This window comes from Macrobrachium nipponense, chromosome 26, assembly GCF_015104395.2.
Source record: "Macrobrachium nipponense isolate FS-2020 chromosome 26, ASM1510439v2, whole genome shotgun sequence".
Classification (NCBI taxonomy): domain Eukaryota; kingdom Metazoa; phylum Arthropoda; class Malacostraca; order Decapoda; family Palaemonidae; genus Macrobrachium; species Macrobrachium nipponense.
In genome coordinates, this window is record NC_087215.1 from 13,183,668 (window position 1) to 13,196,530 (window position 12,863).

Consider the following 12,863-nt stretch of genomic DNA (forward strand, 5'->3'; position numbering starts at 1 on the left):
CCTGAGGTTATTTCATCTTTGTTGCTGGAGTCAGGTTAAATTGATATTCATAAAGTTTGCCCCCTATTAGGGTCATAACTCCCATAGTCAATTAATTTCGCCGGAATTAAATTCCAAATGAATAGCAGGAGTTGGGGGGAGTTTGGGCGTCGGTGGAATTCATGTTCGGGAATTATGGTTTGGGGCGATTATCATCATTTTGACCTTTTCGTGATATAATGGTGAGTATGCTGGACATTTGTCAGTTATTTTAATGGTGTTGTGGAGTGGCTGCTGTATATAATATTTATTTATTTATTTATTTATATGTACATTTTATGTGTATATGTATATATACAATAAGCGAATACCACAGGAAAATGATAGGGAGAAATTCTGCTTATCATTTTCCTGTGGTATTCGCTTATTTGATGAAGTCACGCGCATCTACTGTGATTTTTTAAGCATGATATATATACATAAATTTATAAATATATATATATATACACACACACACACACACATATATATATATATATATATATATATATATATATATTATATATATATATATGTATTATTATATATGATATGGCCAGATATTTGATGTACTGATCAGTTATTGTTGACTTGATTTTAAGAGGGCAAAAGTTATCAACATCAGAATTAAATATCTTCGTATTAAGCAGATATATGACATAATAAGACGATCTACATTGTAAGTATGTATGAGCATACACAAGGCAGTTATTGAAGCTTTCGGAACAACTGATGGCGTATTCGAAATTTTAGAAATGAGAAAAAATTATTATAAGTAAAAACTGAAAGTCAGGATAGAATATAGCGTATTTATTTGAATTTTCGTTGGTGAAACAACACATCATTTGACCGTAGATTTTAGCACGCGCCCTGAGTCAGCTGGAGTTGTGATCACGCCTTGTTTTCTTTCTCTAGTCTATGAATTCAGTGGACAGAAGGTGACGCAAGCATACTGAAAGCTAATGGAATTTGATCTCCTAAACATAATAAAGGATTGCTAATGCTTTGGGTCCCATGGCAGGTACTTAAAGGTACTTTGGCTTCGTGTAATGGTACTTACTATTATTGTCTGTAATTATGAAATAACCCTGTCTTTGTGGAGTAGACTTTGCAATTGTGGCGAAGACATTGTAAGGTAATGAAAACAAAGGCATTGAATAACGGGTCACAGAGGACTATGCGTAATTATGTCATTAGTCAATTCCCGTATCTCTCATCATCACATAATATGGGAGGTGGTTACTGAATGGTGTAATCACACGTTTATTTTTATTTCTCTATGACCTGATGAAAAGAAGAGGTCAGTAGGTGAAGGTAGACTCTGTATTTGTTTTTATTTATGCATAAATAAGTGTATCACAATATGCTTAGCTGGTTTCATTCTCTCTCTCTCTCTCTCTCTCTCTCTCTCTTTCTCTCTCTCTCTCTCTCTCTCTCTGAGCGGGGATCCTTTCCGTATGTGAAACATGGCTTGAGAATTGCTCTTAAAGTAAGCAATAGTTCGAGAGAAAAATGTCCAGTTCAATTGCAAGTGTTTTTTTGCTCGTGAAAGGATGTTCCCGGATGGAAAACGAGACCCTTTCACTTTTCCTGATCTCCTCCACTTTTTTTTTTTTTTTTTTTTTTTACCAGTTTTACTCTTCCAACCTTTGAAGAAAAACCCTATATCCGCGTTAAGGGTATTTTCAACTCTCTCTCTCTCTCTCTCTCTCTCTCTCTCTCTCTCTCTCTCTCTCTCTCTCTCTCTCTCTCTCTCTCTCTCTCTTTTGTTGCTAGAATGGATATTTTATTGGGGAATGGTCGTTTTTTCCTTCTCAAAAGAGGGTTGGTTTGTAATTCCCCTCTCGTCTGAATAACAGCTAGACAATTAATCTCATCTCTCTCACTCTCTCTCTCTCTCTCTCTCTCTCTCTCTCTCTCATCTCTCTCTCTCTCTCTCTCTCTCTGTTTTTTAATTACATATAATTATATATACGTATATAAATAATTATATTTATATATTATATCTATACACTATATAGGTAAATACAATGTATATAGTACATTGTATATAGTTTTTGTATGTATATATCTCAATGTATTATTTTATCCCTGCTTGCGAATAAATGAACATAATACGCTTATCTGCGTATAATAATTGAAAAAAAAAAAAATATTCAGAACAGGAGACACGGAACCAAGCTGGCCTTTTGTTTATATTTTTTCATTGCAATTCATCAAGTTAGCCGGAAGAGTAAACAAAATCAAGTATTATACAGTTCTTTTGTTTAGATTTTTCTCCTTGCAATTCATCAAGGCGACAGAGATAAAAACAAAATCCAGGATTATACAGTTCGTAAGAGAATACTTGAATGTATGTAAGAGTGGTTGGCAAAACCCTTCAGAGCGTAGATTTTGCATGAAACGAGTTCATTCCACGAACGAGAAATTCAGTGATGGACAGAAATAAACCTTGGAAAGAGCATTGAAGGGGGAGAATGGCAGATCCTGAATTATGTTTCCTCTACTTAAGCGTCAGCGAAGCTGATAGGCCTTTGTTGTGTCTCGTTTCCTCTTTCCCATCTCCTCTTACTTTTTTATTTGCAACTCTACCTTTTTAGGACGGTGGGTGGGGATGGGGGGAGGGGGGGGGGGGTGGGGGGGGGGGGGGGGGGTGTGTGCCGGGCCTAAGAGAGACTCAGCCAGCTAGTATCGTCTTTTGTTTCAACTAGGAGCCTGACGTTTGCTGGGCTTAATAATGGTTGTTGCGTTATGTCGGCCTTTCCTGGTTAGAATAGATCCTCTCTCTCTCTCTCTCTCTCTCTCTCTCTCTCTCAACAACACGTGTAATAAACGAATAATGAGCGCTGGTTATAGAGGTATAGTAGATTCACATCAACCGTGCATTTGATGTCTAGGCCAGTCCCTTACGACGCTCCTCATTGGCCGTTGATAAGCCAGTGACAGGAAAGGGCTGGAAACTCTCAGTCTCTCTCGAGAGTTCACATAGGCAGGATGTATGTTCCATCTCTCCTGAGGGATACTTCTTTCAGGAGAGGTGGAACATACATCCTGCCTATGTAAATTCTCCCGAGAGACTGAGAGTGTACAGTCCTGTGACTGGCTTATCACCAGCCAATCAGGAGCGTCGTAAGGGACGGGCCTGGACGTCAAATGGACGGTTGATGTGAATCTACTATAGTAATGGACATTCACGAATTTTCTAGAGCGTCAGGGATGACGTAATTAGTTTCGCATGTTCCTGATCTTTTGCTTTGCCTCCCAGGTAGAATCTTCATCTCTTGGAAAGATTTCTCAAAGTAGTGGTTTCCTTTTTTTTCTCTCTCTCTTTTTTTTTATTGTTTTTTTGTTTTGAGCAGGTAACATCCATCAGCGCCGACAGTATACACGTGCAACTCAAGAGCTGTATCATATAAAGTTTCCAGTTCTTAACATCCAACGCTATCAGATATCGTTTCTCGGTTTCTCAGTCTGTTCGCTCATTGCCTTTTTAATTTTCAGAAAAGAAAACTATTGTGTCGGCTGTGTCTATCCGCCCGCACTGTTTCTGTCCGTCCTCATATCTTTAAAACTACAGAGGCTAGAGGGCTGCAATTGGTATGTTGATCATCCACCCTCCAATCATCAAACACACCACATTGCAGCCCTCTAGCCTCAGTAATTTTTAATTCATTCATGGTTAAAGTTAGTCATCATCGTGCATCTGTCAACTATACAGGACAGGCCACCACCGGGCCGTGGTTAAAGTGTTATTGTGCCGCGGCTCATACAGCGTTATACCGAGACCACTGAAAGATAGTTTTTTTTATTTTATTTAAGGTTATAGTTAGCTATAATCGTGCATCTGTCAACGATATAGGACAAAACACCACTGGGCCGGGGTTAAAGTTTCATTGTGCCGCAACTCATAGAGCATTATAGCGGACACCCGAAAGATAGATCTATTTTCGGTGGAATACTGTCATTTCCTATGTGATTCCAGTCCGTATTCGTAAATTTTACTTTTATCTTAAACTATTTTCTTTAATTTTAGGTTTTATGATGGAGAATGATACTATTAGAGGTCATGGTTATACTTGATTATATATATCGTTAACTCAACGCGAAACACCTTTTTCAAATCGTGTTAGGCTTTCCATAGACCTTTCCTAACCACCCCCCCATAAAAACAACAACAACAAATAGTTTGTAGGCTTACTCCCCGAGTAAGTAAAAAAGGAGTTAATCCGAAGAGCCCATCAAAAGAAGGCTTAATGGGTACTGAGGATGTTAGTGATGCCGTGCTGTTAATATGATGTTTTCTCAAGTCATATGACTGAATGTAAAAATCTGCTAAAGAGGATTTTTTAATGTGTATGAAAAAAATAGTCATTATTCTCGATAAAGGAGGACGCTTCTTTTTTTGTTTTTTTTTTTTTTTTTTTTTTTTTTTTTTTTTTTTTTTTTTTTTTTTTATTTTTTTTTTTTTTTTTTTTTTTTTTTTTTTTTTTTTTTTTTTTTTTTTTGGTATAATCGGTTTACGCTTTTCTGAAGTAGCTTACAAATAGCCAGCAAATCTCGGGGTTGTTATCCAGTAACACACGAACGCATGCACGTACAAATACTCTTTCTCACTCACATACATAATATTTATGGAAACCAAAGGATATTAAAACTTGTTTTTTATCCTCTTTCCCAGTTGGGAAACTTCACACATTCACAGAGGCACACAGCTATTATATAAATTTGTATATATATATAAAGTATATATATATATATATATATATATATATATATATATATATATATATATATATATATATATATATATATATATATATACACACACACACGGATAAAGCAATGGTTTGTTTTTTTCATATTTTGATATTGAGCCTCGATAACCTAAAGTAGTTATGAATATAGCATTAGTTCTAAATTCTCCCACCAGATGCTCCACCTTCATCTGTTCTAAAATGACCGAAATACACCTGTGTGGATTCTTTTCTCCTCCAGAAGTGGCTACGCTGAGAGAGAGAGAGAGAGAGAGAGAGAGAGAGAGAGAGAGAGAGAGAGAGAGAGAGGCGGGCGGTCTGTGATTGACAAAGGAGGGTCATCTGCGCAAGCAGGACCCATTGCCGATGCGACCTCTCCATCAAACAGGAGAATTCCGATGACACCATCTCTATCCTCATTAGTGTGATGGAGAGTGATGGATCGAGATGACAGAATCCCTCCCCTCCCCACATCCCCTTCCACTCTCGATGGATACCTAGGGAATAAGGCAGGGAGATAGGGGGTGGGGGGAGGATATATGAATTGAAGAGAACTTTCGTTCGTTGTGTGATCTTCGATGAACTCCGTGTTCTTGAGTGTTGCCAAATTAATGATATTTTTATTGTCATATTATACTATGTATTTTATTGTCATATGCTATGTATGGGGAATTTTTTTTAGTAATAAATAATTCTTTATATTTTGCTGTGCTTGTTCTTAAATAATATTTTCTTTATCCTTTTTTGAATTTTTAAATTGAGTTTATCCAGCCTATTTATTGCACTTTCCGCTCCTTGCAAAGAATACAGTTTTTGAGATCTTGTGGTTACATAATTAAATATTTGTTAAATTAGATTTTTTAATAAATTTTTTTACTTATTAAAAACCATAAAAACGCAAATACCTTCACATATTTGTGTAGGGTCAAGGCATTATGAAAATGATGAAGAATTATATTTTTTAATTATTTTTTTTTACTTATAAAAAAACCATAAAAAAGACAAATATCTTCGCATATTTTTGTTGGTTCAAGACATTATGAAAATTATAAAGAATTAGATTTTTAAATTAAATTGTTTTATTTATAAAAAAACCATAAAAACGCAAATATCTTCACGTATTTGTGTTGGCTTAAGACATTATGAAAATGATAAAGAGTATAGTACCTGCCGTGACATTCTCCCTGGTTTAGAAGTTAAGGACAATATCTGAAAATCCTTTATGAAGTTTCGAGGGGGAGAGAGAAGTTTTACTTATGTCGAGCGGCGCCCACCGATTTATGGGTGTTCAGATATTGGACATAGGGAAGCCAAATAGGCCTAACGGGGATGGATGACCTATAAGTTGTGAACTTTGTTACGGCCTTCAGCCATTTTTTTTTTTCAACAGCATCTGGTGGCTCTTTGACTCGGTCTTATGTGCAGTACACGAACATACATGTATACATGTACACACATATACATTGCCTCTTGATGTTAACCACTGGAGTTCTAGTTATTTTTGAAAGGAACTTCCCCTACCTGTATGTATATATTTATGCATGTAAGTATGCATGCATCCAAATAATTAAAGAATTAAAACCTGAAAAGTAGCATTAATCACAAATGTATCTGGATGATAGATGAATACACCAGTTGTAGAATAGGGTTCCTATAGTAGATTCACATCAACCGTTCATTTGATGTCTAGGCCCGTCCCTTACGACGGTCCTGATTGGCTGTTGATAAGCCAATCACATGGCTGGAAATTTGCAGTCTCTATAGAGAGTTCACATGGGGAGGATCTAAGCTTCACCTCTCCTAAGGGGTATGTGTTTCAAAAGTATCCCTCAGGAGAGGTGAAACATAGATCCTACCCATGTGAGACTGAGAGTTTCCAGCCCTGTGATTGGCTTATCAACAGCCAATCAGGAGCGTCGTAAGGGACGGGTCTAGACATCAAATGCACGGTTGATGTGAATCTACTATAGTGCTGACTTTATTTTTAATTTTCTCTAACTTTTGTCTTTGTTCTTCATTGACTTTTAAGGGTTTACAAACAATTTTTTGACATTATTATATTCAAATATTTAATATCAAGTAGCCAACAGATTCCTGTATAATCCATAGGTAGGCGAACTAAGCTAAATTCACGTCCTGCTTTCATTTGCATAATCTGTGAATAGATTATTATCTTTGCCCTCTCTGTATATAAGAAGACAAAGTTTTAAAAAACTAGGATTCAGCTTTTAAAAAGTATTATAGGGATAATTTTTTTTTTTTTTTTTTTTTTTTTTTTTTTTTTTTGCGAAACACTTCTCCAGTCTTCTTCACATGAAAAATTACGAACAGCATTGCATTTGCATCGTCTCAAAATGAAGAGGGATTTAAATTTTTTTTTTTTTTAAGTTGTAATGAATTTTTTATTGAAATTTAAAGTTGACAGCGTTCAAACATGTAAACAGTTTAATGATGTAGCTTTCTGTGACCATGCATGTAAGTTAATTTTATTTTTATTTTCCTTTTTCTTCTATCTAAACTGCAAAGTGAGTCTCCACCCAGTAGCCACTTGACGGTAGCAGTCCCACTGCTTTTGTGCCCCCACCCTCTCTCTCTCTCTCTCTCTCTCTCTCTCTCTCTCTCTCTCTGTCTGTCTCCCATGCATGCAAATGGAAGGGTTTACACTATGAGCTTATGTCTTGCCCGTACTGCTTACGATATTTAATATATTCGTTAAGCATGACTTCAAACCTATTCTCTCTCTCTCTCTCTCTCTCTCTCTCTCTCTCTCTCACACACGAATTGATGACATCAATAAAACTCAGTATTCTGCCTGTTTTGTCAATTTATTTAAGAATACATTGTATATATATATATATATAAGATATATATATATATATATATATATATATATAAATATATATATATATATATTTAAATATATATATACATATATATACTATATATATATATATATATATATCTATATATATATATATATATATATATATATATATATATATATATAAGACTCTTGGTAGATTGAACATACTGTTGTAATTTAGCAATATTAATTACATTTTGGAAATCAAAATTATATCAACTGAATTGCCATTTGGGCAGATCTAAATACTGTTTATCAAAGTAAAATTTTTGCCTTATTGTAATAGCCATCATCTCGTGTACGATTAGATTGATATTTTCCTTTAGCTGTGCATAAGCAAGCAAGCAAGCAAGCAGCGTTTAACTAACATTACTTATCTGGCAATCATTTACAAGTATATAAACGCAGTGTCTGCCAGCGGCATTTTCCCCCCTCAGTTGTTCATGACAGCATCTATCGGCTTTTACGGCCATAATTTCCTCCGAATCCGAATTCCGAACCATTTGCGAGGCAATTAAACTCGTTACCGAAACGTCAGTTCGAAGCGGAATGAGAAATAACTCCCGCCCAAACGAGCCTGATGTCAATACCGGGGAGCGATCCAAGTGTGTCACGTATACTGCTACTACTACTCGCTCCAATGTCCGAGTGACGCTCCTCGAGCTGCCTTTAGGCTCTCTGGATCCCCCGCCCGACCCGGATGACATATTACGGGGCGTTTCGCAGTATCTTAAGAGGTGTCGGTCCCCGCTGTTTATTTTATTTTGCGGGTCTGTGATGGAGGAGAGGAGGCTGTGGCTACTCGTTCCGTTGGTCTTACTTGCGTTTATAGATATATCAGTAAAATTGTGTGTGTGTGTGTGTGTGTGTAAAATCATGAGGCTTCAAATGTCTTTTGATATTGAATTCACATTTATCAAGTATACTTCTCCCCTTCGGTGAAAATCCCGAAGTAACGTGAATTAGATACGACATTCGTAGCTGCATGATTGTATATAAACCACGGTGTAATGATGAAAATTCATATATCTATATATATATATATATATATATATATATATATATATATATATATATATTAAAAGAAAGAGAGAGAGAGAGAGAGCGAGAGAGAGAGAGAGAGAGAGAGAGAGAGAGAGAGAGAGAGAGAGAGGACCCCTCCATCCCTCTGACGATGTCATCTCCATCCTTCACGAGTGTGACGAAGAATGATTGATGGAAATGACAGATGCATTGACGCTCTCCTTCCAAGAGACACGAGAGAGAGAGAGAGAGAGAGAGAGAGAGAGAGAGAGAGAGGGAGGGAAAAGCCTATTAGACGAGTTTAGACAGCGTCTGCCGACTTAAATTATTATTAGACTGAGTTTTGACGGAGCCTCTGCCGACTTCAATACCGCTAGTGGTGTCAGGAACAGACTCGGAGCGAGTCATTGAATGCCTCTTCGTTTGATGTCTTTATTCTTCGTCAGTTTTAAGTTTCCTGTAAAAGAAGACGATTGAGATGCTTTGTCAGTCTGTCCGCACTACTGTCCGCCCTCAGGTCCAAAAAACTACTGAGGCTTGAGAGCTGCAAATTGCTTTTTATGGTTCAAGTTACCCTAATCGTGCTTTTGGCAACTAAATAGGACAGGCCACCACCTGGCCGTGGTTAAAGCTTCATGTGCCGCGGCTCATGCAGCATTATACCGAGACCACCAAAAGACGTCTGTTTTCGGTGGCCTTGATTCTACGCTGTGCAGAAGAAACTTCATTGTGGCGAAGAAGCTTCGGCCTATTTTTGACTTCTTTATTTTCTTAGTTATTCACTTCGCTTGAGTCATTTTTAGTGTTTGTTTTTATCCTGACTAATTACTATGAGTTTATTGTTTCCCTTTGGTGACGTGTTTTTTTTATTTATTTATTTTTTCATGATTTTAATGACGTCGAGTTACCTATTGCTGATAATTATTCGGTACATCATTGGCATTTACGAGGAAAATTTCCACTTTTGAAATCTTTCTTTCATATATATATATATATACATATATATATATATATATATATATATATATATATATATATATTATATATATACATATATATATATATAATATATATATATATATATAGTATATATATATATATATGTATATATATGTTATATATATATTAATAATAATATATAATATATATATATATATATATATATATATATATATATATATATATACTATACTATACATATTAATATATATATATATATATATATATTTATATATATATATATACATATATATAAATTATTACATAATAATATTAATTATTATTATATAATATATATATATATACATATATAATATATGTAAATATATATATATATATATATATATATATATATATATATTATATATATATATATATATATATATATCTACACACATTTTGGGCCTATTTTCCTCTCTCATGCAATCTCCATTGTTGTCAATAACATTATTTGAACGACTATCTTTTTTTTATATTAACGTTTAGCTTCACTTAAATGCGGTTGAATATCAAAATGATAATGATTCACGTACACTACTGCTGTACACAACACAAGGCAGGACACTCGTATAACCTTTACCGTACTTTTTTCCTTAATTAAACTCCCTTTTTCTTAAACGTACCGTGACTAATATGATGATCAAATAGGTATCAAAGGATTTTTTCCAGGTAGTTTGGTCTATGGAGTTCCCCGTTGCGTAATGAATGTAATTATCCATTCAGTGTACTAACGAATTTTTTCCCGCTTGTTTTTCATTAGAGGGGAGGAAACTCTTGCTGAATGACGAATCGTAAAATTATATTTGCTCTAATTTCCACTGAAAGGTTCGTGTTTGGATGACTCTGTGTTGGAAGTTGTGTTTTTCTCTCTCCATGTTGATGCTTTGTTTGAATTTTAAGATCAAATTCAGTTGGGGGATGGTTGAGGAAAATTTTATGGGCCTATGTGATGGGGGCTTCATCGTCCACGCACACGAACAGACACGTACATACAAATACACACGTTTATATATATATGTATATATATATATATATATATATATATATATATATATATATATATATATATATATATATATATATTATATATATATATATATTAAGAATTTACGATTCACGAAGTAAAATGGAACGCGCTGAGGGACCAACGCCTCACCTATACAAAAATATAATATCAAAAAGTTATTTTTAACTTCAATACACTCAATTCCCCAGTCAGTCGAAGCTGATGGCGAAGAGCGTTTCCATTTCTATCGCCCCTCACCAAAATAGTAGTATCAATAATTCGGTATTTCATTTCACAGCATATAATCAGAACTTCGATAATTTGTGCGGAGATGAACTGCAGGTATCAATTCAGAATTCAATTTTCAGTTTCAGTTTCAGGTGACTAAACAAAACAAATCTGTTTTTTAATTCCCCGGGTCTCTGAATATGGAATTTAACAAATAGAATGGCCCCATACCTTGAAAATATTTTATTAACCAGTACCATTGGACATTATTTTATTATACACCAGAATAATATATATATTTATATATATATATATATATATATATATACTAATAATATATATATATATATATATATATATATATATATACTACTATGATATATATATAGGATATATATATATATATATATATATATATATATATATATATATATATATATATATATATATATATACTAACTTTTTTAATGAATATCTCCGCTTAGATATATATATATATATATATAGATATATATATATATATATATATATATATATATATTACTAACTCTTTTTTAATGAATATCTCCGCTTGGATATATATCTATATATATATATATATATATATATATATATATATATATATATATATATATATATATATATATATATATATATTATATATATATCCATATATATATGTCCAAATTTCTTTGTGAACCAAGATACTTTTTAATACCCAAATTGTCTACCACACACACTCAATATATATATATATATATATATATATATATATATATATATATATATATATATATATATATATATACATACATACATACATCATACATACATATATATATATATATATATATATATATATATATATATATATATATATATATATATATATCCAAGCGGAGATATTCATTAAAAAAGTTAGAGTATATATATATATATATATATGTATATATATATATATATATATATATATATATATATAGATATATATATATATATATATCCAGCGATATTCATTAAAATAGTTAGTAATAATATATATATATATATATATATATATATATATTATATATATATTATATATATATATATATATAGTATATATAAATAATGTCCAAAATATTTGTTACTGGCTATAATAAAATATTTTCAAGGTATGGGGCCATTCTATTTGTTAAATTCCTTATTCAGAGACCCCGGGGATTAAAAACTATTTGTTTTGTTTTGTCACCTGAAACTGAAAATTGAATTCTGAATTGATACCTGCAGTTCATCTCCGCACCATTTATCGAAGTTCTGATTATATGCTGCGAAATGAAATACCGAATTATTGATACTACTATTTTGGTGAGCGGCGATAGAAATGGAAACGCTCTTCGCCATCAGCTTCGACTGACTGTGGAATTGAGTGTATTGAAGTTAAAAATAACCTTTTGATATTATATTTTTGTATAGGTGAGGCGTTGGTCCCTCAGCGCGTTCTATTTTACGTCGTGAATTATACGTTATTAATTGTTTCCCACTGACTGTTCAAACGTTGATGAAAAGAGCGAAAAGATTTGCGTCAGTCTCTCATCTAGTGACTGTTAAGACAAAAATAATTACATCAGAAGTAAGAAACAACGGAAGACGTATATGCTCTTACGCAGCTACTCTGTATTTCAAGATACGCGTAAGAATATGATATATAAAATGAATAATATTTAAAAATGTACTATATAAAATGAATATTATTTAAGGATATACTAGATAAAATTAATTTTATTTAAGGATATACTAGATAACATTAATAGTATTTAAGATTATACTATATAAAATGAATATTGTTTAAGAATATACTTGATAAAATTAATAATGTTTAAGAAAATGTTATATAAAATTAATGTTATTTAGGAATGTACTATAAAAATTAATATTATTTAAGGATATACTAGATAAAATTAATAGTATTTAAGTATGTACTATATAAAAT